General features: G+C 42.7%; 1 long non-coding RNA gene across 3 annotated transcripts in view; it reads right to left on the minus strand.

The window, feature by feature from the left end:
- The window catches only part of LOC120371426, a 125438-nt gene that overhangs the window by 45395 nt on the left and 56995 nt on the right, over nucleotides 1-23048 (minus strand). For all 3 annotated transcript variants that reach the window (XR_005584341.1, XR_005584340.1, XR_005584342.1), the window contains one exon: nucleotides 3236-3331. This is a non-coding gene — a long non-coding RNA (uncharacterized LOC120371426). The remainder of the gene's footprint in view (nucleotides 1-3235; nucleotides 3332-23048) is intronic.

The raw sequence follows: 23048 nt of genomic DNA on the forward strand, positions 1-23048 counted from the left end.
GAAAGCATATTTCTCAAACGCGCACACACACACACACGCACGCAAACACACAAAAAAGAGACACACAACAATCAAGATCAGCACAGCTAACCTACTTCAGGTTCTTTTAGAGGCGGAGACATAGCTAACTTCCATCAGCTAACAGGGCAATTTAGTTGAGAAACAGCATTCCATACAATAAAATTTACTTTGTCGGTTCTCCTGGAACTAACTAGCCAATTAGAAACACACACTTTCTGCCATTTATTTACCTGTAAAATCCAAAGGATTCAGTAATGGTATTTTTCTATCTTATCCTAAAATGTTTGTTTTGGGAATACATTTCTAATGTACTCCCCAAGCAGAGATTTCCTTTTGGTTTTCCACCTAACTAGAATGACAGAGTTCTATCTTTAGTAGCCAGTTCAGCACTCTGGAGTCTATAAAGGAAAAGTACAGGCTTCAACTTCGCTGGTGGCAGAGAAAATTGGGCTGAATGTTTCAATTTACTCAATTTCACAACCACCACCATTAATCATAATTCCATTGCTTCCTTCTAATTTACTTTCCCTTTAGTCTTGGGTTATGGCTGCCCTGCTGCACCCCCTGGTGGCCAAGCCTGACACTGGCTGTACTCCCTGCCTCAGTTTCCCTTCACAAGTTGGGTCTCCTCATTTCTCCACACATTGGTCTGTGCTGAAGATGTTGCTTAGCCCTCTGCAGCTAAGTGATTTAAAAAAAAAATCTTACTCCCTTCCAGATTACGAAAAGTGTGACTAAAGAGTCCCAAACACCTACCAATGAAGTGGGCTGTAGCCCTCGAAAGTTTATGCTCAAATAAATTCATTAGTTTCTAAGGTGCCACAAGTGCTCCTGTTCTTTAAACAAACAAAAGATTCCTTTGCTCTTCAGGGCCTTTTTTTAGCCCGTCTTCTGGGTCCTGTTCCCAACCCCCGCTGGGCTGCCTGTTTGAGTCTTTCTGACTCTGGTATAAAGCACTCAACCCCCAGGCTGATTCCCATGTGGGGCTTTGTGTTCACATGGGATTTATAAAACGACTGAGGGAGATAGTCTGGACGTGGAACAACAAGGAGTCCGTAGGCTTCTGTGGGAGGCCCAGAGCCAACGTCTGTAGGAGGCTGAGTCCAGCCCCTCAGGCTAGAAGCAGCTAATTAATTGTGTTGTGGCACAAGTCTGACTGGCACCATCATCCCTTAAAGGGTGACACTTTTGAGCATGTCTCTGACAGGTTAGAATGGCTGTAATCCACATAAAGTGTTCTTATGGTCCTACTGAGTCAGACTAGATCAGAATTTATAACCATTAGCAGCATAATGGCAGCATTACCAACGTCCAGATCCTCCAAAATATTTAGGTGCTTAATTCCCATTGAAATCAATAAGACTTAGGCACCTAAATATCTTTGAGGATATGGGCCTGACTTATCACGGGTGGAATGGGAGAGGAGGGGGATCCTCCTCAGCCAGTGATCCATAGGAATGTCAGGCCTCAGCCCTGCCAGTCCACAGAGCCCTGTGAGCTTTCCAGTACCCTCCCCGTTGTACGTCTGAGTCACCTGCCTTGTGATCTCCAACCACAGCTTCTCCTCCTCCTCAATGCCACAGTGAGGGTGTTAATGCTGGTCACCAGCAGGTATTTTGCATGGGAATTTTAGGATTCAGTCCTGAAAGGTGCTTGGCACTCAGGCTCTGATCCAGCAGAGCACTTATGCATGCGCTTAACTTTAAGCAGGCAAGTAGTCCCATGGGAGAAGTCAATGGAACTATCCACATGTTTAAATTGGCCATTTCTGGCCAGGACACATTTCAGCCCACTGGCAGCCAGTCAGGAAGTTGGGGAAGATGCAACTGGTAGCCTAGAAGTGACTGAGAGGAGAACCAATCTCCCACAGTGCCCCAATCACACAAGGTTCACACAGAGCGGCTTCTCTGAGTTCATACTACTCCCCTTCCCCACTCCCTTCCTAATGCAAGTTCCTCTCCTTTGATCCCTGTGGCACAATGCAGCAGAGGAGAGCACCTGTCCCTTGATGGCTGGGTTCCAAGGTGCTGGAATGTGTCCTGGCCAAAATCAGTCATTTTCTCGTTCTGAGTTTAGTTTTTACAACAAAAATAAGAACAGTAAAGCAACCCTGGGGCAGATCAATGGCCCATTTAGTCTGAAATCCCATCTTAAACTAATATCAGTGGTTCAGCTCCCACCAGCCAGTTAATTGTACAATGCTTTGCCATAAGGAATTTCTGATTGACCCCAGCTGGGGATCAGGTTTTGTCCTGAAGCATGATTCAGGGTCTGGCATCCATTGCTTCTCTATTTCCTAGTGTCAATGTAGCCCTACTATAATATTGGGGGGGGGCATGACTTACCATCCTGTAGCAGTGAGTTCCAGAGCTAGATAGTAAATTGAATTAAAAACCTTATTTGCCTTTATCCATTTTAATCTTTTCTAGCCTCTCGATTTCATGTACTGCTTCCTTATTCTTGTGTTTGGGATAAACTAATTATCAAAAATCCACCACTTCAGAGGGAGGTTTAGGAGGCCCAGAGATTGATTTCCAGACATTACAACACTCAGAATGTCAAGCTTGAAAACTGTTCAACTTTTAACACACCTTTGGAAAGTCCTCTATACGTGGCATTTAATATTTCAAATGGTATCTTATTTACCAGTTAACTGTCAAGTAAAATAAAGCTAGTGTATAGAAACAAACGTGAATTCCAGGGCTCTAACAGCAGAAAGCAATGGGGTTTTTTTCCTCCAGAGGAGAGAAAGCACCTTTTATCAACAAGTCCATTAATTAAGAGAGGATGTTGTACTGGCAACTACTGGTGGGGGGAGAAAATCCTTAAAGATACAGAATCCCATTCACATTTGGCGAAGTTGTTATCCATTCACTTGGATGTGGTCTTTTTACTCAGCGTAGCAGAAGTGACGGCTTTGAGTTCAAGCCCATTTACTTCCTATTGAGGATATAACCGCAATTGCAAGCTGAGCAAAATGACAGAGAAAATGCTCAGAGCTGAGTAAAGCGCTTTCTATTCTGCATGAGAATGAAGAGAAGCATAAATAGCACTAAATACCCATTTTTTCGGATACATAAGGCAATTCCTTTGCTTCTTGTTTAAATCTGAAACCCAAAGGTTGATCCACAGCCTGTCAAGAAGTGTGTGAGTTACAAGATATATTGTGTCTGGACGTGAGCCAGTCATGATAAGTTCAAAAAATGTTCTTTACCTGAAGATCTGCCTTGAGCCTCACAATCTCCAAGATCAATGGAGACAAGGTGCTTCCCACTAGTTAGCAGGTAAGAGAGACTCTCCTCTTTCATTTCTGAAAAACCAAGAAAGAGAAGTGATGGATAATTTCTAGTCATTACAATGCCTAGTGAGTCGATCCCAGTTTGGTGTTTCTCAAACTGTAGCCCATGTAGCCCTTGTGGTCCACAAAATTAAATATTTTGAGAACCAAGCAGTGAGGTATGGAGGGTTGGAAGGACAGATAGTTCATGAGAAGAGAGTGGATCACAAAATTAAAAACACCTGGAAACCACTGGTGTAGTAACTGGAGCCAGAGAATGGAAGCAAGGTCTCCTCTGTTCTATTGCCACCTAGGTCACTGACTTACTACGAGACCCTGGACTCATCAACTAACTGCTATGTGCCATATTTTATTTCTCTCTAAAGTACTATTATTAATAGTTATTAATACCTCTTGGGGGGCTTACGGTGTCTGCAAGGCACTTTAAGATCTACAGGTGGAAGGTGCTATTTAAGGCAAAGTATTACTATTATCATTCACCCACCTGGAGCAACTCTCCACCAAGTGGCATTTCTACAAATATCAAATTACACTTTCAGAAGCATTAGAGCAAGCGAGAGTGAGAGAAGGCAGTTGGGACGCAGAGCAAGACCAAAAATAATACTCAAGTGTTTTCCAAAGAACAACAAAAGAAGTGAGACTAGCTTGGTGGGCACCTCTTTCTAAATTCCGCATTGACCATTTTAGCCCCTTGTTGGGATTCCAATTTAGAGCAACTAGTATGAGAGCAAAATAATGTCCACATCATTTCCATTGTTAGCGCATTCAAGTTCAAGTTTCTGCCGAGGCATGGTGCCTCCAGCTCTTGTACTGTGCCAGTATAAGTGGGTTATCCTCTTCTCAATCCCCACCCCCAAAATGTGCTCATCCAAAGGAATATAGGTATCTAATCAGACTACCAGGTACAAGAAAGTCCTGGTGTATTCTGCAACTGGCAATGGCCAGTCACTGAGGCTTCAGAGGCAAGCAAAAATCCCCAGCATGCACCTAGGCAACAGTGCAATGGTGTAGCTGGTTGTAAGTGGGGATTCCTTCCTGATCCCTACAGAGACCATTTTATAAATTAGTGGATGAGATCTAACTATCCTTATCTTAGATTGGATAATTACTAATTGTATTGCTTGCTACTACTCATTATTTATGAAGTTATCCAGTCCCTTTATTAAATCCAGCCACATTGCTCCATTCAGTTTCTCCACCTGCCTTAAACATCTCATCCAAGAAAGGGGTAGTGGAGATTGTGCTGGCACATCATAGAGCTGAACTGTCATTTCTCCAGCCAAACGGGTTTCAAGCCAAATGGTTTTGTTCATTTGTTACACACCAATTCCACTGAGGCCCAGCTTGACTGAATGCATTTCTTCTTCTGAAAAGTACTGTGCCAACCTCCCTAAAACATCTATTAAATCATCAGAGGTACGTAATTCTGATGGGCTGCATGTGGAAGCAAAACTATAAATAATCCAGCCAGAGTGGTTGTTACAGATTTAAGGCTGGAAAAAAAGGAATTACATGAGCAGCACTGTTCTGTTCAGTGGGCTGAGTCTGCTGCTGCTTTCCTTACTAGGCAAATCTAGCTTTCTCCCAACTGCTCCATAAAAATACAGCATGGTAGTGCATTCTACTTACCAACGCTCTTACCTGGCATGAACCACAACTTGGGCTGCTGCCAATTTGAGGACAGGTGAGAGCTTAGAAATACTTAGATATGAAGAAGATAGGCACCTGATAAATATAACTGATGAACAGACAGACAGATGGCAAAAAGAACAGGAGTACTTGTGGCACCTTAGAGACTAACAAATTTATTTGAGCATAAGCTTTCGTGGGCTACAGCCCACTTCATCGGATGCACAGACTGGAACATACAGCAAGAAGATATTTATACATACAGAGAACATGAAAAGGTGGAAGTAGCCATACCAACTGTAAGAGGCCAATCAATTGGGATGAGCTATCATCAGCAGGAGAAAAAAAAGACAGACAGATCCTATCCTAGGCCTGCAGATAGAAGTAGTTGTAAAAGAATAAAAATAAAAAGGGGACATTCAGGCTGATTTTAAAACAAAAACTTCTCAACTGTGAGACCTCTCAGGCTGTGGAATAATCACTTTATGGAAGTGATGAAAATTCTGTTCATTGGGGCACCTACAAACAGGGCCGGCTCTACAGTTTTCGCCGCCCCAAGCAGCGCGTCGAATTGCCGCCGCAGACGGCGGGGGCAGTCCATGTGCCCTTAGGGCGGCAGGCGCATTTCCGCGGCGGCGGCAATTCAGCGGCAGCTTCTATGTTTAGCTGAAGCAGCCCCGGCCAGCTAAACATAGAAGCTGCTGCTGAATTGCCACCACCGCGGAAACGCGCAAGCCGCCCTAAGGGCACACGGACTGCCCCCGCTGCGGCAATTCGGCACGCTACTTGGGGGCAAAACAACAGGGACAGCCGCCCCTTGCAGAATGCTGGTGCCTGGAGCCAGCCCTGCCTATAAACTAGACAAAATCATATGCTGGATTCTCCATCACTTGCCGTTTTTAAAGTCAGGGCTAGGTGTCATCAGAAAGATAAACCAATGCTCAAACAGAAGTCAGGGTGTGATGCAAAGACTGGGTGAAGCTGTTTGATCTGCATTATGCAGGAGGTCAGACTAAATGATCATAATGGTCCCTTCTGGCATTAAAATCTATGAAAACACACTGCAGTGAACAATTTCTTATTGGCAGGGAGACTAATTAAATGCCCTACGAGGTCTTTACCTTCTCTAACTTCTAAGATAGCATGTGTGTCACTGGGCAAGACTAGATATTTTGAACAATCTAAACAACTTCTTTTTAAGAAATGTATAAGATTGATAGAAACTACCGTGACAGATTAAAATAAAACTTTTTTCATTTTACAGCAATTTCTTTCCGAAGTAATAAGTTGTTCCAAATATATTGAAAATGATTTTTCCAGTGACACTCACTAATACAAAATTGTATTTACTCTGCACTTATTTTGCTATTACCAATCATAGAAGAAGCAGGCTTCAAAAACTGCTTCTTTGGATCACTGAATACAATTTAGAGGAGAAAACGTCTGGTTTGGAATACAATATATTGGCACAGGCACGAGGCTTCAGCTGCAACTAAAACATAAAGGAAACCCTACAGGATCAACATTCTAATTGTTCCACAATTAGCTGGATGAGATGCTCCGAGGTACCAACAGTGCTTTTTATCATTCTATAAATAAATAAATGTATAAATAAATAAATGCTATAAATAAAATTTGATGTGAGTATTATCATCAAAGTCTACGTATGTGGACACCTCCAAGTGTTCTACCTAAATAAACCAAGGAAAGAAGGAAAGGATGGTTATAAGAAATAAGCACACTGTTATATCTTCATTGGTTTTTATGATTAGATAATCATGCTCACACCAATATCTAATTTCATACTAACACATGTTCTAGTCAATCTCTTCCAATACTAAAAGTAGCATTGGCAGCTGAGAAAGAGTTGTGAGGGGCTGAATGAGCCACAGAGACAGAATTGCCAGTCTCAGCACTAATGATGATCTCTCCAAGTAAGGATGAAGACACAGTACAGGGAAGACATAGCGGGAGAAGGGAAACCTACCCTTCTTCTCCTCATGCCGTACTTGCTGTGAGGATAAACTGGACTTCAAACTGCAAGACTATCAAACGGGCACTTTGCACGAGCTTCAATTCACTTAAAGATTCCTGCCATGAACACCCAACACCCATTCTATCTGCTGCTCTAATATCTGTTTGCCAAAACTTACTGAACCCACCCATTGCCCCTGCAGAGTCGGGTTTAGTCCTTTGTTTAAGTCAATTGCCATTTTCACCACTGCAAAGAAATGCAAGACAGGTCCCCAGATTAAATAAAGACCCTTCCCATATCTCTTCAGGAGCATTGGGACAGGTTTAAAAAGTCCAAAGCCACCTTTTATATGAGGCAAGTTCTGATCAGCAGCTCCAACACTAACTTTAGAAAGGGGTGCACCCACTCCATCTGTTGAATTCTCACTGTAGTATCAGACACCCCCCTTTAACCTCAAAATTCATTAAATAATTTGTAATTTCACAAAATGTAATATATATCTTTACAAATTACCAGAGAGAAAGGAAACATACGGCATGAAATGGACGGACAATTGCTGTTCCAGTATAAATCATACAAAGAGAAATTTCTGATCAGGCTATATCTGTGCATGAAATAAAGAGAATCTCCTTGATTATACAGGATATGTATAAGATTGTCAAACCCCTCCCACCATTCATGGCATCGATATATTTCAGATTCTATGAGAGAGAATACCATTGAGTACATGCTTCTTGGGTAACAGAGACAGTCCATAAACCATATGAGATTATGTATGCATATCAAAACATTCAGAATAGGGTTCTCAATATCAATTGCCTTATTGTCATTAACGAGATAATATGCTACACCTTAACAGCATAAAACACAGACTAAACAGACGGCAATTTGTTTTTCCAAAGATAGCGGGCAGGAAGAACAAAAGACCCCTCTGTAATCACAAAGAAGCTGAATAAACTACAGGAATATTATATCTGTCAGCACTAGTAACAAGAAATAATTTACTGCTGAAATGTCATCAGCATTTTCCTCAAGAGTCATCACAAGATTATGCATTATTAATCCTGAAACAAACACCAATAAAAATAAATCAATCAGAATGACACCAGTAGCCAGTATTATAACGTATGTTGATACCAGTCCTTCTCCCAACCATGCAAGTGCCAACACTAGGTGGAAATGGGGGGTAAAGGGTTGGTTAAATTAATACATCCAGCTCTAATTTGTTTCTTCTTGTCATTAAGGCTAAATTAATGTGTCTTAGATACATTCCCTAATAAATCAAAACCTAACATGGAATCACCTCTCTGATAAGCATAAGCACAAGATGAAAAACAAGCTGGCAAGACACGTAAACTCTTATGTAGTCACCTCATTGCCACATCTGAACCAAATGAACAAAAAAGTGGAAAGCTCATTCCCTGAGTTTACCTTCATAGCTGTAATGATACAGAGAGAACATCTATAGGCTAAAAATGCCTTTATTTGTTTACGAGTGCTGATACTGAAACCATGGTATTGCTTTGGCTGAAAACAAGTGAGCAGAAATGTAATATATACCAGCCAAGTACAATGACACAAGAGCAACTCTTGAAGATATAGCAACAACTTAGTCAAATAGCAACCATGTATCACAAAAAGATAGGAAATCCCATACAAAGTCCTTAAAAAGAAAAAAGAAAAAGGTTAAGCACTCACATCTTTCATCCAATGCTAGGAGACAGTTAGTCTATAAAGGACAATCCAGAGAGGAGGAAAAATTCAAAGATCTTTCAAGTTTTATAGAAAGTCTGATATACTGCATTGATTATAACTCTGAAATTATTGTAAAAGAAGAAAGTGAAGTGTTCTGTGAATTAATAGAAGTAACTAAGATATTGCTGGAATGTCAAATTCTTGTATACAAAAGATGATATATTGTGGAAATACTTGCACTCATATGCTGTGCTGTACTTAAAACTCAAACTCTCAATCATACACATACTGTATCTTCTCTTTTATTTTATATGAAATATTTCTGTTAGCGTGCCAACTTTTTTTTCTTCATTAACAAGCAATACTGGGAACAATGAAATGAGATTTGAATGCTGGCAAAGAACATGAGTACAGATGAAATTAAGTTTTCTGAGCTTTTTCCAGATCCATTCATGTACAGCTTTGTTCACCTTCCATCAAACAGCCTGAAAAATCGCAGCTGGATATTGTCATTAACCATGGCTTTAGTTACTCTCAGTACATATCATAGATAAGCCATGACTGAAATTCTTGATTACCCAGAGAACAGACAGGTAACATCAAAATACTCCCATGTTATAGGCCATTCCACCCACACGTTATCTGAAAAAGTCTGGGAAGGATTGTAACACATTTGACTAGGACAGTCTTGGTGGGCCAGGACATTCTACACCCATCAACATCTTATCCTGGGGTGCAAAATGTCCTATCTGGTCCTGAGGAGGCTTGTTCTAGCTTTCTCTCCTGAGCTTGTGACTATCTGGGTTTTTTGTTTTGTTTTACCCCCTCCACTGTGGTGGTTTTATGCTTTTATTGTATTGAGGTTTTTTCCCATTTATTTGTCTTACCATTGGTTCCATTTTATGTTTCCCCTATATTTGTTCTAGATCATTTGTCTTCCTTGGGGGTAAAATCTTCCTCTCAGAACTCCTATCCATATCATGGATCTCTACTGTCTGCTCTGTATAAACTCCATAGAGCACAGAGGAACACAGGAATTGCCATACCAGGTTAGACTATGGTCCATCTAGTCTACTGTCCGGTCTCTAACAGCAGCCACTGGCAAAAGCTTCAGGAAAAAAAACATATTGACAATTATGACCTAGCCAGCTCACAGGGGAATTTTCTTCCTAAGCTCAAGCAATTACTGCCTGGCCATGTTCTGAACCTGGGATGGACTTTCTACAACACTTTTTAATTCTATCTGACATAAATAGGCATGTTCTCATCATTGATATAAACAGTCTAACATATTACTGAGCTCTTCGTTCTATGTTTGGATTTGCCTGTCCTTTCATTTCCTTATCCATTTTTATACACATACATATTTGCATACAACTTCTTCTTGTCCGCCATACAGTCTTGTGGGAGGAAACACATGAACTGGTGATTGGAGGGTGGGGCTAGGATGAATGACTCCTGGGTTCTATCCCCAGCTCTGCTATGAACTCAGTGTGTTGTAACAAAGTCCCTTCTCCTCTTTGTTCTTCATTTTATCTGTCCATAAAATGGGCATAGTGAAAACAACCTCAAAGGTGTTTTGAAGTAGTTAAATAATGTTTGCTTCATTGCATAAAGTTTGTAAAATGTGATGTACACTTTGGACAAATAGCATTATATGAAAGCAGACTTATTGTTGGCCAAGTCCTAGAGAGTGCACGTAGGTTAATTTCAGAGTGTCAGAAGTACCACTTAAAACCATTTTGAGGGCTTCAGTGTGACTTACGTTGCGCATAAAGCTTGTGCTGCACCCATACACTCCACTTTGGCAAACACCCAGCTTGGAGCAATGGCTGAATAAGGGCTGCAGATGTTAGTTCATTCTTACTGGGTGAAATTCTGTCTTCATTAAAGTCAATAGCAAAACTCTCATTAACTTTAATGGGGTCAGGATTTCACCCATAATAATTAACAATCCTAAAATATAACAGCCCTTGGAACTCAGGAAACTACCATTATATTTTACTTCTGGTGGCCTCACTACCTACGTTATATTAGGCCTAGTCTATGATAGAAAATTAGGTCGGCATATCTACATCACTCAGGGGTGTGGAAAATCCACAGCCCTAAGTGGCATAGTTAAGCCGACCCAAGTCCCCATGCAAACAGTACTAGGTCACCAGAAGAATTATTCCACTGACCACGCTACCACCTCCTGGGGAGGTGGATTACCTGTGCCGATGAGACAACCTCTCCTGTTGGCATAGGGAGTGTCTACACTGAAGGGCTACATACCCTCACGTTCTCCTTGTCACATGTGCTATTGGCCCTCCACCACGTTTTCTGTCATAGTCGACCATGGTCATTGCCAGATTGTAAACTGGACAAACTACATACAATAAGGTGGCATATTTACTTTTAAAAGGTGAAAGGGAGAAGCAGAAAATGTTAAATCCACTTCCTCCTTGAACATCTTCTTGCTTAGGTTGATATTTGTGCTTTAAGCCTGTGGCTGGCAGAGAAATTGCAGTCTCTGCTGCCAGAGCCTTTATTTTCCTGCACAGAGCAAAAAAGCAGAAGTGCAGCACCAAGACAGAAAATGAGGTACACATATGTGACCTGATGCAGATCAGTCGTTTGGGTCAATTAATTTTCAGTGTGATATGGCTGTAGGATGACCAGATGTCCCAATTTTAGACAGACAGTTCCAGTATTTGGGGCTTTGTGATATCTAGCCACCTATTACCCCACACTCCCATCCCGATTTTTCAGACTTGCTATCTGGTCACCCGATGGGTGATCCTTTTGTGGGACTTTAGGGGTAAACCCCTGAGAACCCATCAATTACAGGAAAAGATTGTCCACGGTCAAGGATAATGTCCACATGCACGTGGGACAGTAATTCACAAGGATTCCAATACAAACACCAGCAGCCACTTGCAAAATTCAGCCGCAAAAATCCTATCTACCAGCACAACAAATGGTAACCATTGCTCTTCTCACAGGAGTACAGGTAACAGACTCCCCACAGTTGGCTAAACTCATGTACTGCATGGAAGATGAATACATCACAGCTCCAGCCCCACCTCTTTGTTCTGCGTGAAGCTTTGTCATACACCAAATATCCGACCACATCCAGAACCCACCAGGACAAGACTGGGCTGGCAACGTCATCCAAACGCGGCTCACTATAATGTGCAAGATCAGTGCAACAACGCCACAATAAAATCCATAGCAGATACATTAAATACCTGACTACAGACCCTCAGCAAAGCCTCCACGAACCCATTATAATGACTGTCCACTTTGTATAGACTGGACTGGATTTGCAAAGAAGAAACCAATGTTCAACTACAGCTGCACTTTCCTTTCAAAATAAAAAGCACAAAAGCACGTAGCAGTTAAAATTCAGCCCCATGTCCTGCATGCTACCTGATGCAATCAATACCTTATACAAAGTTAGCATCACTGAGATGCAAGCAACAGCCCCCCAGGCAGAATCAGACAAGAGGGATAAACCACTGCTTCAAAACAGCCAGACCCTCCCCCCGATTCCTCACAGCTAAAGCTGCTGGGATTGCTAGGAATACAGCCTGCAATGACAACCTTGCTGCCCGCAATATACTAACAAGGGTTAGGAGCTCAGCAGGATATCTGTGGAAGAATTTGAACAAGCTCCTCGCTCCCCAAGAGAACATAAACCAAAGCACTGCAGGATTTGAGAGACAGCGAGAAAGAGTAATCCCATGGGAAGAACAAACAGATGTTCCTGCCTGCTCTTTCAGAGAAAGGGACTTTTTCCCTCGGATTCAGCAGTACTGATGTAGAAAGGTACAAATTACATCTCTCCACATCAGCGAGGCATCTTGTAGTAGGGTGACCAGACGTCCCGTTTTTAAAGGGACAGTCCCGTATTTAAGCCCTCCTACAGGTGTCCCAATTTTTTCTTAAAAATGGGCAAATTGTCCCGTATTTTCCCCAAAATTGTCCCCCCCCCCATCAGTACTGGCGGGTTCTGCTGCTGGCTAGATCCCTGCTCACCAGCTACTCGCCCACCAGTGGTGACTAGGAGGGTCCAGTGGCTGACGATGGGGGTAGGTCTGCATGGCCTCACCCCCCTGCCCTGCTTCCAGTTAGCGCTGGCTGCAAGCTGTGGTAGCAGGTGAGTGTGGCAGGCGCTAGGCAGCAACCGGTTATGTGGCGCCTCTACTGCCCACCCACTGGCCCTTTATGTGCTCCCCCTCTCACTGTCCTCTCCCTGCTTTGCCCCTTCAGACACACCCCAGCCTGCTGCTTCTCCATATCCCCCCCGGCGGGGCACATCCCGCTCCCAGCACTGTGTGGAGAACCAGCCCCTGCTCCGAGTGCGCAGCTCACCAAGCAGCCTGGCTGGCAGGCTCCTTCCTTCCCCGACTGCCTCTGGCTGGGCCAGCATCCCGGGAAAGTCCAAGACCCTCTGGCCCGGGGCGCAGGCCAGAAGAAGCCGAGCCCTGCATGTGCCAAAGCCCCGCACAGCTCTGCCACGGGGAAGCCTCTCTGCCCCGGGGAAGCCTCTCTGCCCCTCAGCTCAGCTCTGGAGTGGTGGGGTGGGGGAAGCAATTTCCAGCCTATTCACACCCCGATCCTGCAGGCTCCACAGCAGCCTCTCCAGGCCAATGGGGGCTGCTGGAAGCGGCGCGGGCCGAGGGGTGTGCTGGCCGCCCTTCCTGCAGCCCACATTGGCCTGGAGCGGCAAACCGCGGCCAGTGGGAGCCGCGATCGGCCAAACCTGTGGATGCGGCAGGTAAACAAACTGGCCCAGCCTGCCAGGGGCTTTCCCGGAACAAGGGGCGGACTGGCTTTGAGGACCACTGCTGTAACCAAGTGTGTTCTCTGATTAGAGACCATGCGGCTGGCTCTGGTTTTATATCCAAAGAAAGGAGCTCCATGAGCAGGGTGGGCTGGAATCCCTTTTCCATTCATGAGCAAGGGACAAGGATGGCTCCTAGCTGTTTACCGTTGGCCTCTTGCAGATATCTAGGAGAGCTGGGTTGCTGGGACATATACTGTAGTCCCTCCAAGCAGCCCCACTTATAGACCTGAAGGCTGGAGAACTGCTGAGAAATAAGGGTGGGAGATATAAACAGATTCCTTGCAATACACCAGGGAGAGTCAGAGAAGTTAGCAGATTATGCTGAAAAAACCTCCAATGTTTTTCTTTGATTGGTGTAATATTTTCTGTTATTCAAGTTTTGAGGCAGGCGCTGGGTGCTTGGTAAAGCTCAAAAGTCAGGAAAAGCCATGGCTTCAATGACACACACAACTTTTAACTTGGCCCCCTTGTAAGTCTGCCTTATGACACAATCTTTAACTAAATGACTACACGCTATTACTCAGACAATACAATATACAGGGTGCTTTTTCCCTACAACCTAAGATACATGTATAGCGCCTTGTAACATTTATTCGATCTTACATACTTACATTAGTGTATCTTCCAAGAAGCCTGTACAGTGCCTAGCACATTTGGGGTGTTACTGTCATATAAATCACCATCACCGTGGTATATTTTTATAGAAGTTATTTCTGTCTAAGATTTTATTTTTAATAATTCAGTCTGCAACCACATCCTATACTATTTCTTTTCAACCAGCAGACCGCCTCTCTTAGACATGTGTCCAGGTTCAAGGGCATTACCTGGCCCCCAGTAAAAAGGAGGTTCATCTCAGCTCAGTTTCCCTCCATCCTTGGTCAGGTACTCAGAAACAGGATTATAAAGAAACAGGATCCTTATGAAGGTCAGGCTGGTCGCCCAGGGATACAGAACTAGTTGAAATCCAAGCTGTGGAGATTTTTACCTCCTTTTCTGCTTATTTATTTTGCTTTTTCGTTATGAACATTTACCTCGCGGAAGAGACCTTTCTTTCTGCTGAGTCACTCAAGCAGTTTACAAAGCACAATACAGAAGATGAGGCAGCTAAACTACAAAGCTAATTTAGCTGAGAACACAAGATAGCTACTTTACCCACATAGATGTCAGCACATTTTTGCTAATAATCTTTGTTGGTTTATTTAATCTATAGTATCTCACACAAACTGTTGATATAAATGACTTAAATGGGCTCTGCATAGAAGATAGAGCAGAACACTGTACTAAGAGGTACATTTTATTATATTATTTGATAAACAGTATTGGATCCTGTAATTAACATCTGTATCATTCTGCTATGCACCAATGGGCAGTTACAGCTCAGTGTGTAACCTTAGTTCTGGGATTTCCCAGCATGTTGGGAGGGTTGTTGGATGCTTAACCATACAGCCTTAATGTTCTCTTAATGTAAGCAGGGGCGGCTCTAGGCATTTTGCCGCCCCAAGCAGGGCAGGCAGGCTGCCTTCGGCGGCTTGCCTGCGGAGGGTCCGCTGGTCCCACGGCTTCGGCGGACCTCCCGCAGGCACACCTGTGGGAGGTCCGCCGAAGCCGCGGGACCAACGGACCCTCCGCAGGCACAACTGTGGGAGGTCAGCCGAAGCCGCGGGACCAACGGACCCTCCGCAGGCAAGCCACTGAAGGCACCCTGCCTGCCGCCCTCGCGGCGCCGGCAGAGCGCCCCCCACGGCTTGCTGCCCCAAGCACGCACTTGGCATGCTGGGACCTGGAGCCGCCCCTGAATGTAAGTCTTCGATGGAATTCTCAAGGGGGGCAGGGGAGTGAGGGAGGCTGGGAGAGTGTTAAGAAAACATTTTGAAATCATTTTCATACTGTAGAATTATTTGGTTCAACATTCTATTCCATTGAAGGTTTATGCATCTTGCCTTTCACTGTGGTATCTTACATCAGACTCTTCAATCTCATGTACCTTTCACAAGTTCAGCAGGAGTAAGCTCTTCTCCCTCTAACCGGAGGAGCTGTACTGCTTTTACTTTCGAGATAGGTAGAGTTAAGCAGGAAAGACTTTACAGGCCCTTTGCATAGCATTTTGATTCCACCAGGCTTCCACCTCTTCATCTGGAAATTTTCACATGCTCAACAAAAGCTTTCCACATTCTTTTGAGAAAGAAATTCACACCTGGGCAGAGACCAACCCTAAAAAATTGTAGCCCAGTAGGTGGAAATTTCACAACATTCTGACTGACTGAAAACAGGGAATTGGAATAGAAACTAATATGCAACCTTAATTGTAGTTGTAGCCTCCATGACCTTTGTAACAATATGTAACTCTGAAACCTTATCAACCATATGAAGAACCTGTCAACTACAGGAACTATAAGCCATATGTAATAGATACAGCACTATCAAATTAATAAAAAGGAAAAACAAGGTGATGAGTAACTGATCAACAGAGAAGAAATAATAGGCATCAGCTTCAGTCCAGAGAACGTAGGTTAAATATTTGGATGAAAAAAAAAAAAACCTAAGAAATATTGAGCAATGAAAGACACTATCAAGAGAGTGTCATCATCAATAAAGATGTTCAAGTCTATCCCTATCAGGGTTGTTGTAGGTGTGATGGTGTTGTTGGTGGCAGCCTCATTAATGGGTCCTTTATTGTGCTGTTTTGAGTGAATCTTACAATTGTCTTTTTTTGGATAGGTTGCATTCATCACCCCTCTATCTAGTAAAATGCATATAAAGGCCTTCCCAGGATTTCCAGTTGCTTAGGTGTCTAGCATGCTATTATTCATCTCTTGCTATTCCAAGTTTTCTTCTTCATTGCAGTTGACAACCACCGGGCTTTTGTTATACCAGCCAGCTGCATGGCATATTCCTCTAAATTCTTTGTCCTATATCCTCCAGACTGAGCTATCTGACCTGTCAGTTAAGTCTTCTGTTATGATCAGCCTCATCAGTATTCCCTCACCTTGCTGTTTAATGAGGTTAGACAAAGTTCATACATCTTGTTGCGCTTTCAATTTAAAAACAGGCTCTTTTTCCTTAGCCAAGGCAGGCAGGAAGTAGCAATCCAGAATTTAGCTTCAAGATGCCCATGTCGATGCTAAGCTGTAGGGTTCAAAAAGCTGCAGGTCACACTGAGCTGCAAGGCTGAGAAGAAAAAGTCTTTTTTGTTGTTGTTGTTGCCTTCCATTTTTATTATCCCCTTTGATATTTCCGAGTTCACAAGGCAATATACAGTCAAAAAGAATAATTCCTCTCTCTCACTCAGCTGAAAGCTCCAAAAGACACCAACAAATTAGCAGGAATGAATTGCAAAGGAGAAATTGAGTTTTGCTCATCTGCAGCCAAGCTCTGCCCCCGAGGGGCAACTTTTATAAATACAATTCTATTGTTATCACGGTTCAAACCACATTCTTAAATATCTAGACTGCAGCACATTACTCTGTGTAAGAATGGTAGGCAAGAATCTCAAAAGGAAGCTAAGCAAACCATCACAATAGTTCAAGAAGAGAAGAGCAAAATAAAAGGCTAGAGATTTTCTCAATATATTTGCATTTCTAAGACTGTTTCTGTAGCCTGCCTTGCTGCAGCCCAAAAGCAGTAGCTAGAAAAGCAGGGGCCTTGAAAGGCCTTATGTAATCTATGTGTTTCCTATTCATCTTCAGAAAATGCTAATTTGACACAGCACAGAGTATAAAGTCAGTTATACAAAAGAGGAATTTTATAGAGTTCTGGAGAGCTGATGTCATCTGGGAACAGCATACTCCATCTAGGCATTATGTTTGAAAAAAACAGGGTCAGGCACAAATCACAAGGAAATGCACTTTATATTTTATGAGTTCATAAATCTACCATTGTGGATATGCTGGAATCAAAGTATGAATCTTTAAGCACCATAATTCATGGGCACTAAGGATTAATTTTAACCACAAAATGTTTAGAATATGAACAAAACACACAGCAGCACAGGCAAATATATGGCATGCATAAAAAGAGCACTAACTAAAAATATTTCATTAGTGTTGCTCTATTGAACATGTTCAAAGACATCGTTATAAACACAAACAGTGCATATCACTGATATATGCATATAAGTGAAAAGAGACATGCATTGTATGAGCAGTGTGTAACATGAAATCTATTTAATGACCCGTCAAACTAGAGGGCATTTCTTTCAGTCTGAGTGATTTATTTTTTGAAAAAACACCTATAACATTATTAATGTACAAGAATCAGGAACTTATTCTGACTCTTTTCATTGGTGAAATATTACTTGTATATGGCATGTATGAACTTCCTCACTGGAAGGCTGTGCATTTTGCCACTGATTTTATCAACATGGAAGATGTTCAAATGCATAAGAGCAGAGGGTTTAATCAATGCAGCATTTCTGCAGGCCAGTAGTTGAAGGCTATGTCAGCCATGCTTCAATGGGGCAGGAAAATAACCTTCTCTTTAAGGAAACAGGACAGAATTATATTAATAGGCAAAATGTAAGATGCCCACCTGATTTCTGGGACAAAATATATATGTAGGATGAAAAATTGCATTTCCATAATTCCTTCTGGGATCTATAAACACTTTGAAAATGTCACTGAATTAGTCCCAATGCAGTAAGCTCCTTAAGCAGATGCCAAGTATCAGATGGGTAGCTGTGTTAGTCTGTATCCACAAAAACAATGAGGAGTCCGGTGGCACCTTAAAGCAGGGCTTTGCAGCAAAGCCCAGAGCTGGAGCGCAGAGCAGCTCCGGAGCTGCAGGTTTTTGCCTGGAGCTGGAGCAGAGCCGGAGCACAGTTCCAAAGCCCTGCCTTAAAGACTAACAGAAAAACTCACTTCTTCATTTAAAATGGTTATACCATCTGAAGAAGTGGGTTTTTTACCCATGAAAACTTATACCCAAATAAATCTGTTACTATTTAAGGTTCCACCGGACTACTCGTTGTTTAAGCAGATGCCTAGCTTTAAACAGGTGGAGTCAGTGGGACTACTCAAGTGCTTAAAGTTAAGCACATGCTTAAAAATCTCGCTGCTCTGGGGCCTAAATGCTAACTGAGGTCATTATCCCTATTTTACAGATGGGAAATTGAGAGGCAATGTGACTTGCCAGAGCCAGGAAGAGATTCCAAGCCATCCATACCTGTGCCCACTCTTACTCTCCAAAACTGCAGCCACCATGGCCACAGCGCAGTGATATTGCCTTATCACTTTACAATGGGGGAAAGGTGCTATACTATTTACGGTATGGGCACAGAACCCTTCAGTTCAACCATCTTCATTCAACTGTCTCTCAAAGCACTTCACTGTTTGGTGGCAGTAGAGCAATAGCATGTAGCACTGCATGTCTATAGCATGCTATGTACTAGTTCTTTAATCTTTTGGGAATCTGATCCAAAGTCTACTGAAATCAATGAAAAGACTCTTAATTTAGATCAGGCCCATATTGCATCTTCCATTCAAGGATTTCAAAGAACTTCACAAATATTCATTAAACCACATAACACCCTTGCAAACAGGTGTCATACCCATTTTGTAAATGAGTAAAGTGGGGCACAAAGATAATGTGACTTTCCCAAGGCCATAGATCTCAGTGGAGTTCAGAAGTCCTGACTCCCAGCCCCCAGCTCTAACTTCAGTCACCACAACCATCATAAAACAAAAGGTCAGAGTCAATTAAAATACGGCAGAATTGTTTCACTTTGCTGATTTACAGGGGAGACAAATGGACCAGATCCACAGCTGATGGAAACGATTCTACTAACCCCATGGACTTCAATATAGTTATGCCAATTTACACCAGCTGAGGATCTGTGAATAGAGGAAAATATAATTAAGAGGAGTTCTGGATATTTCCAACTCTGTTTTTTCCCCCCATTTCCTTGAACAATTTTTAGGATATAAATCATATCTTCCTAGAATAATTCACATCTTCTCCACAGTTATCAACATTTCTTGGACAGTAGTAAAACAAATAATAATAATACCTATCTGTTACACAGCACTTTTTATCTGTAGATCTCAAAGCACTTTTCAAAGGAAGTCAGTATCATCAACCTCATTTTACAGCTGGGGCAGTTGAGGCAGAGGGTGGTGAACTACTTATCTATGGTCACAGAACTCGGAACTGTACTCAAGTCTCCTGAGTTCCAACCCAGTACCCTATCCACTAGATCACACTGTACAATGCCAGTTTGTGTTCCAGTTATATAAATTACATGCACATCTGAGATATGACAGAGCAATAGAAAGACTTTATCCTGCGATTATTTAAAATATGTTTCAGTAGCCACTTTTGTGTGTTCCAGCCTAGGCTTCCATTAATTTAAAACAAAAAAATGGACACACAAAGTTAAAATCTTGTTTGGGACTGAGAACTAAACAGATGATGTAAGCCAGGGGTGGCCAACCTGTGGCTCTGGAGACACATGCGGCTCTTCAGAAGTTAATATGCGGCTCCTTGTATAGGCACCGACTCCGGGGCTGGAGCTACAGGTGCCAACTTTCCAGTGTGCCAGGGGGGTGCTCACTGCTCAACCCCTGGCTTTGCCACAGGCCCTGCCCCCACTCCACCCCTTCCCTGAGCCTGCAGTGCCCTCGCTCTCTCCCCTCCCACCCAGATCCTCCTGCACACCACAAAACAGCTGATCAGGAAGTGTGGGGAGGGAGAGGGAGGTGCTGATCAGCGGAGTTGACAGTGGGTGGGAGATACTGGGAGTGGGGGAGCTAATAGGGGGCTGTTGAGGTATTACTGTGGCTCTTTGGCAATGTACATTGGTAAATTATGGCTCGTTCTCAGGCTCAGGTTGACCACCCCTGATGTAAGCTATTGAGCAAATGTTGAAATAAACCTTAGATCTCTGCTGTACCTTTAAGGGTAAAAAAAGCACAAAATTCATTGAGTGACTCAAGATGTAAGGAAAAGTGTATCAATGTGAAACTATACCCCAATATGTGCATCTCTCAATGAAGTTAAAAATCAGATTTTTTTTTTAAAGACTCATACCATTTAAAAGGAAATCTAGCTTGCAGCAGCAATGGGTTACAGCAATTTTGTGCAGTGGCATTAATACTACTCGTAGTTCAAATAAATTACATGTTGGGATTTAATTATCAAATCCTGATGAGTCATAGTGATATGTCTGCATTTATCTAAACAAAAAAATGTAGGAAGCATCTAGCTCCACAAAGAAAATTCAAAGGAAGGATGCAGTCAAGCATTGGGGGGGGGGGGGCAGGGAAGAGAGAGAGAGGTGCATTAATCAGCAGGTTCAACCTCCCAATAGCAGGAAAAAATTTATTGCTCATCTCAGGCATCCTTCAATCTGACCTGCAAAGCAAGCAAATTTAAAGTAGCATTCAGTTCCTTATTGAGGCTTGCTGGCTGCAGGCCAAAACTGTCTCCATTATTTGCATTTCCCACATACATATAGACAAATGTCTTAACCACATCAAGGTCATTCAATATCAAGGCCATTAAATTAAGTTTTCCTCTAAAATGAGGTCTCATTATCGAGACTAATTAAAGGATGACAAAACTGACTGAGCCGTTCCCTTCCTCTGCACAGGCTTATTCATGACTAGGCCATTCTTTAGGAATGAAGTTGATTAAAATTATTAAAAGCTATTTTAATCCCTGTGGCTGTGTTAATGGTCTCTTGACTATCAGCAATAGAACAGCATAAAATGGCAAAGATGTGTGTTTTTTCTACTTGCACTTTAGGCCCATGCTTCTCACTGATCCTCTCGATTTACCTAGTTCCCTAATTTCACTGACTATCCCCCACAGTTCGTGAATCACAGTATGTGGAATAAGGGTGGGATGCAATGTTTCATTTCAGCTAGTATTTCACAGGAGACACAATAGGCTTGATCCCCAGCTGGTAGAAACTGACCAAGTTCCACTGTAGCCAATTTACACCATCTGAGGATCTTATTTCTGACATCCACATTTGAGGCATGAATTCCTGCCATCAAATGCGACGTCAAAAACCCTGTTGATCTGCACCAGGTGCTCTGAGAAGGGGGATAAGCTCATTCCTTCATACTTTATACAACTATTACCGGTAGTATCTATGCAGCACTGTGCACATGCATAATGCTCTGCAAACTCACCCGAGGCCTGTCTCTCCATTCCAATACACCAGCTTGTTCCAGCTGAGTTCAGTGGACATACACTGATGCAAACCCAGTATAAAAGAGTGCAGAATCAGGCCTGTAAGTTGCAGGGAGTTTTGTGGTACTTGAGCTGGAGGAGGGAATTTATATCTCCAATCTGCAGACAAGTAAACAGCATCTCTACAGCCCCTAGGGCACTGCCCTTCCCCCCACCCCTCACACTTTCATTAATGGTCCTTTTGGCCTTAAACTTAGGCCATCTAGTCTAACCCCCAGTGTATCACAGGCCCTTAAATTTCACCCCCTTGCCCACGTTGTGCCCAATGGTTTACATTTGGCTAAAGTACAACTTGTGTTTGGCTCAAGCAAATCTTCTGGAAAGGCATCCAGTCTTGATTTGAAGATGGAAAATCCACCATTTCCGTTGGTAGTTTGTTCCAGTGGGAATCACCCTCACTGATAAAAATGTGTACCCTATTTCCAGTATGAATTTGTCAGGCTTCAGCTTCCAGCCATTGGTTCTTGTTCTGCCTTTCCTCACTATATGAAAGAGCCCTTTAGTAGGTTGTAGTCTGTCCCCATGAAGGTATTTATACACCATGATCAAGTCACCTCTATAGCTTCTTTTTGTTCAGCTAAATAGATACAGCTCTGTCCTCTCACTGTATGGCATTTTCCCTATTTGAATAATTTGGGTGGCTATTTTCTGCACCCTTTCTGATTTTCAATGTTTCTTTAAAATGTGAGCGCTGGATCTGTACACAGTATTCATCTGACAATATCATATACGGAGTACGAGTCACCTCCCTACTCTTACTCACTACTCCCCTGTTTCTACATGCAAGGGTTGCATCAGCCACGGCATCATGCTCGGGAGCTCATGTGCAGTTGCTTTCCACAATAGAGTCCCTATGCTGTAGGTATGCCTGCATTCCTTTTCCTAGATGCATAACTTTTGCAGAGGGCTGTATTAAACACATACTTTGTTTGAATGGGCCCAGGTTACCAAGCAATGCAAATCGCTCTATAGCACTGCTCTGCCCTTATCATTATTTACCTCTCTGCCAATTGCTTGGTCATCTGCAAATTTAATCAGCACTGATTTTATAATTACTTCTAAATCACTGATGAAAATACTGAATAGCATCGGGCCTAGTGCCGACCATGGTGGAATCCCACTAGAAACAAGCCATTCAACCGTGATTCCCCTTGGACAACTACTTTTTGAGATCTGTCAGTTAGCCAGTTCTTAATCCATTTAATGGGTACTTTATTGATTTTGGATAGTGCACAACGTCATGCAGTACTACGACTTGGTCCACCCTGAAATGTTCTCGACATAGTACGTCACTCAAGGGAGTGAAAAAGCCACACCTCTGGCCGACGTAGCTTTGACAACTTAACCCACAGTGTAGACACAGTTATGTCAAAGGAAGAGGGCTAGCATCAACATATCTAACCTCA

This window comes from Mauremys reevesii, linkage group 9, assembly GCF_016161935.1.
Source record: "Mauremys reevesii isolate NIE-2019 linkage group 9, ASM1616193v1, whole genome shotgun sequence".
NCBI classification, from domain to species: domain Eukaryota; kingdom Metazoa; phylum Chordata; order Testudines; family Geoemydidae; genus Mauremys; species Mauremys reevesii.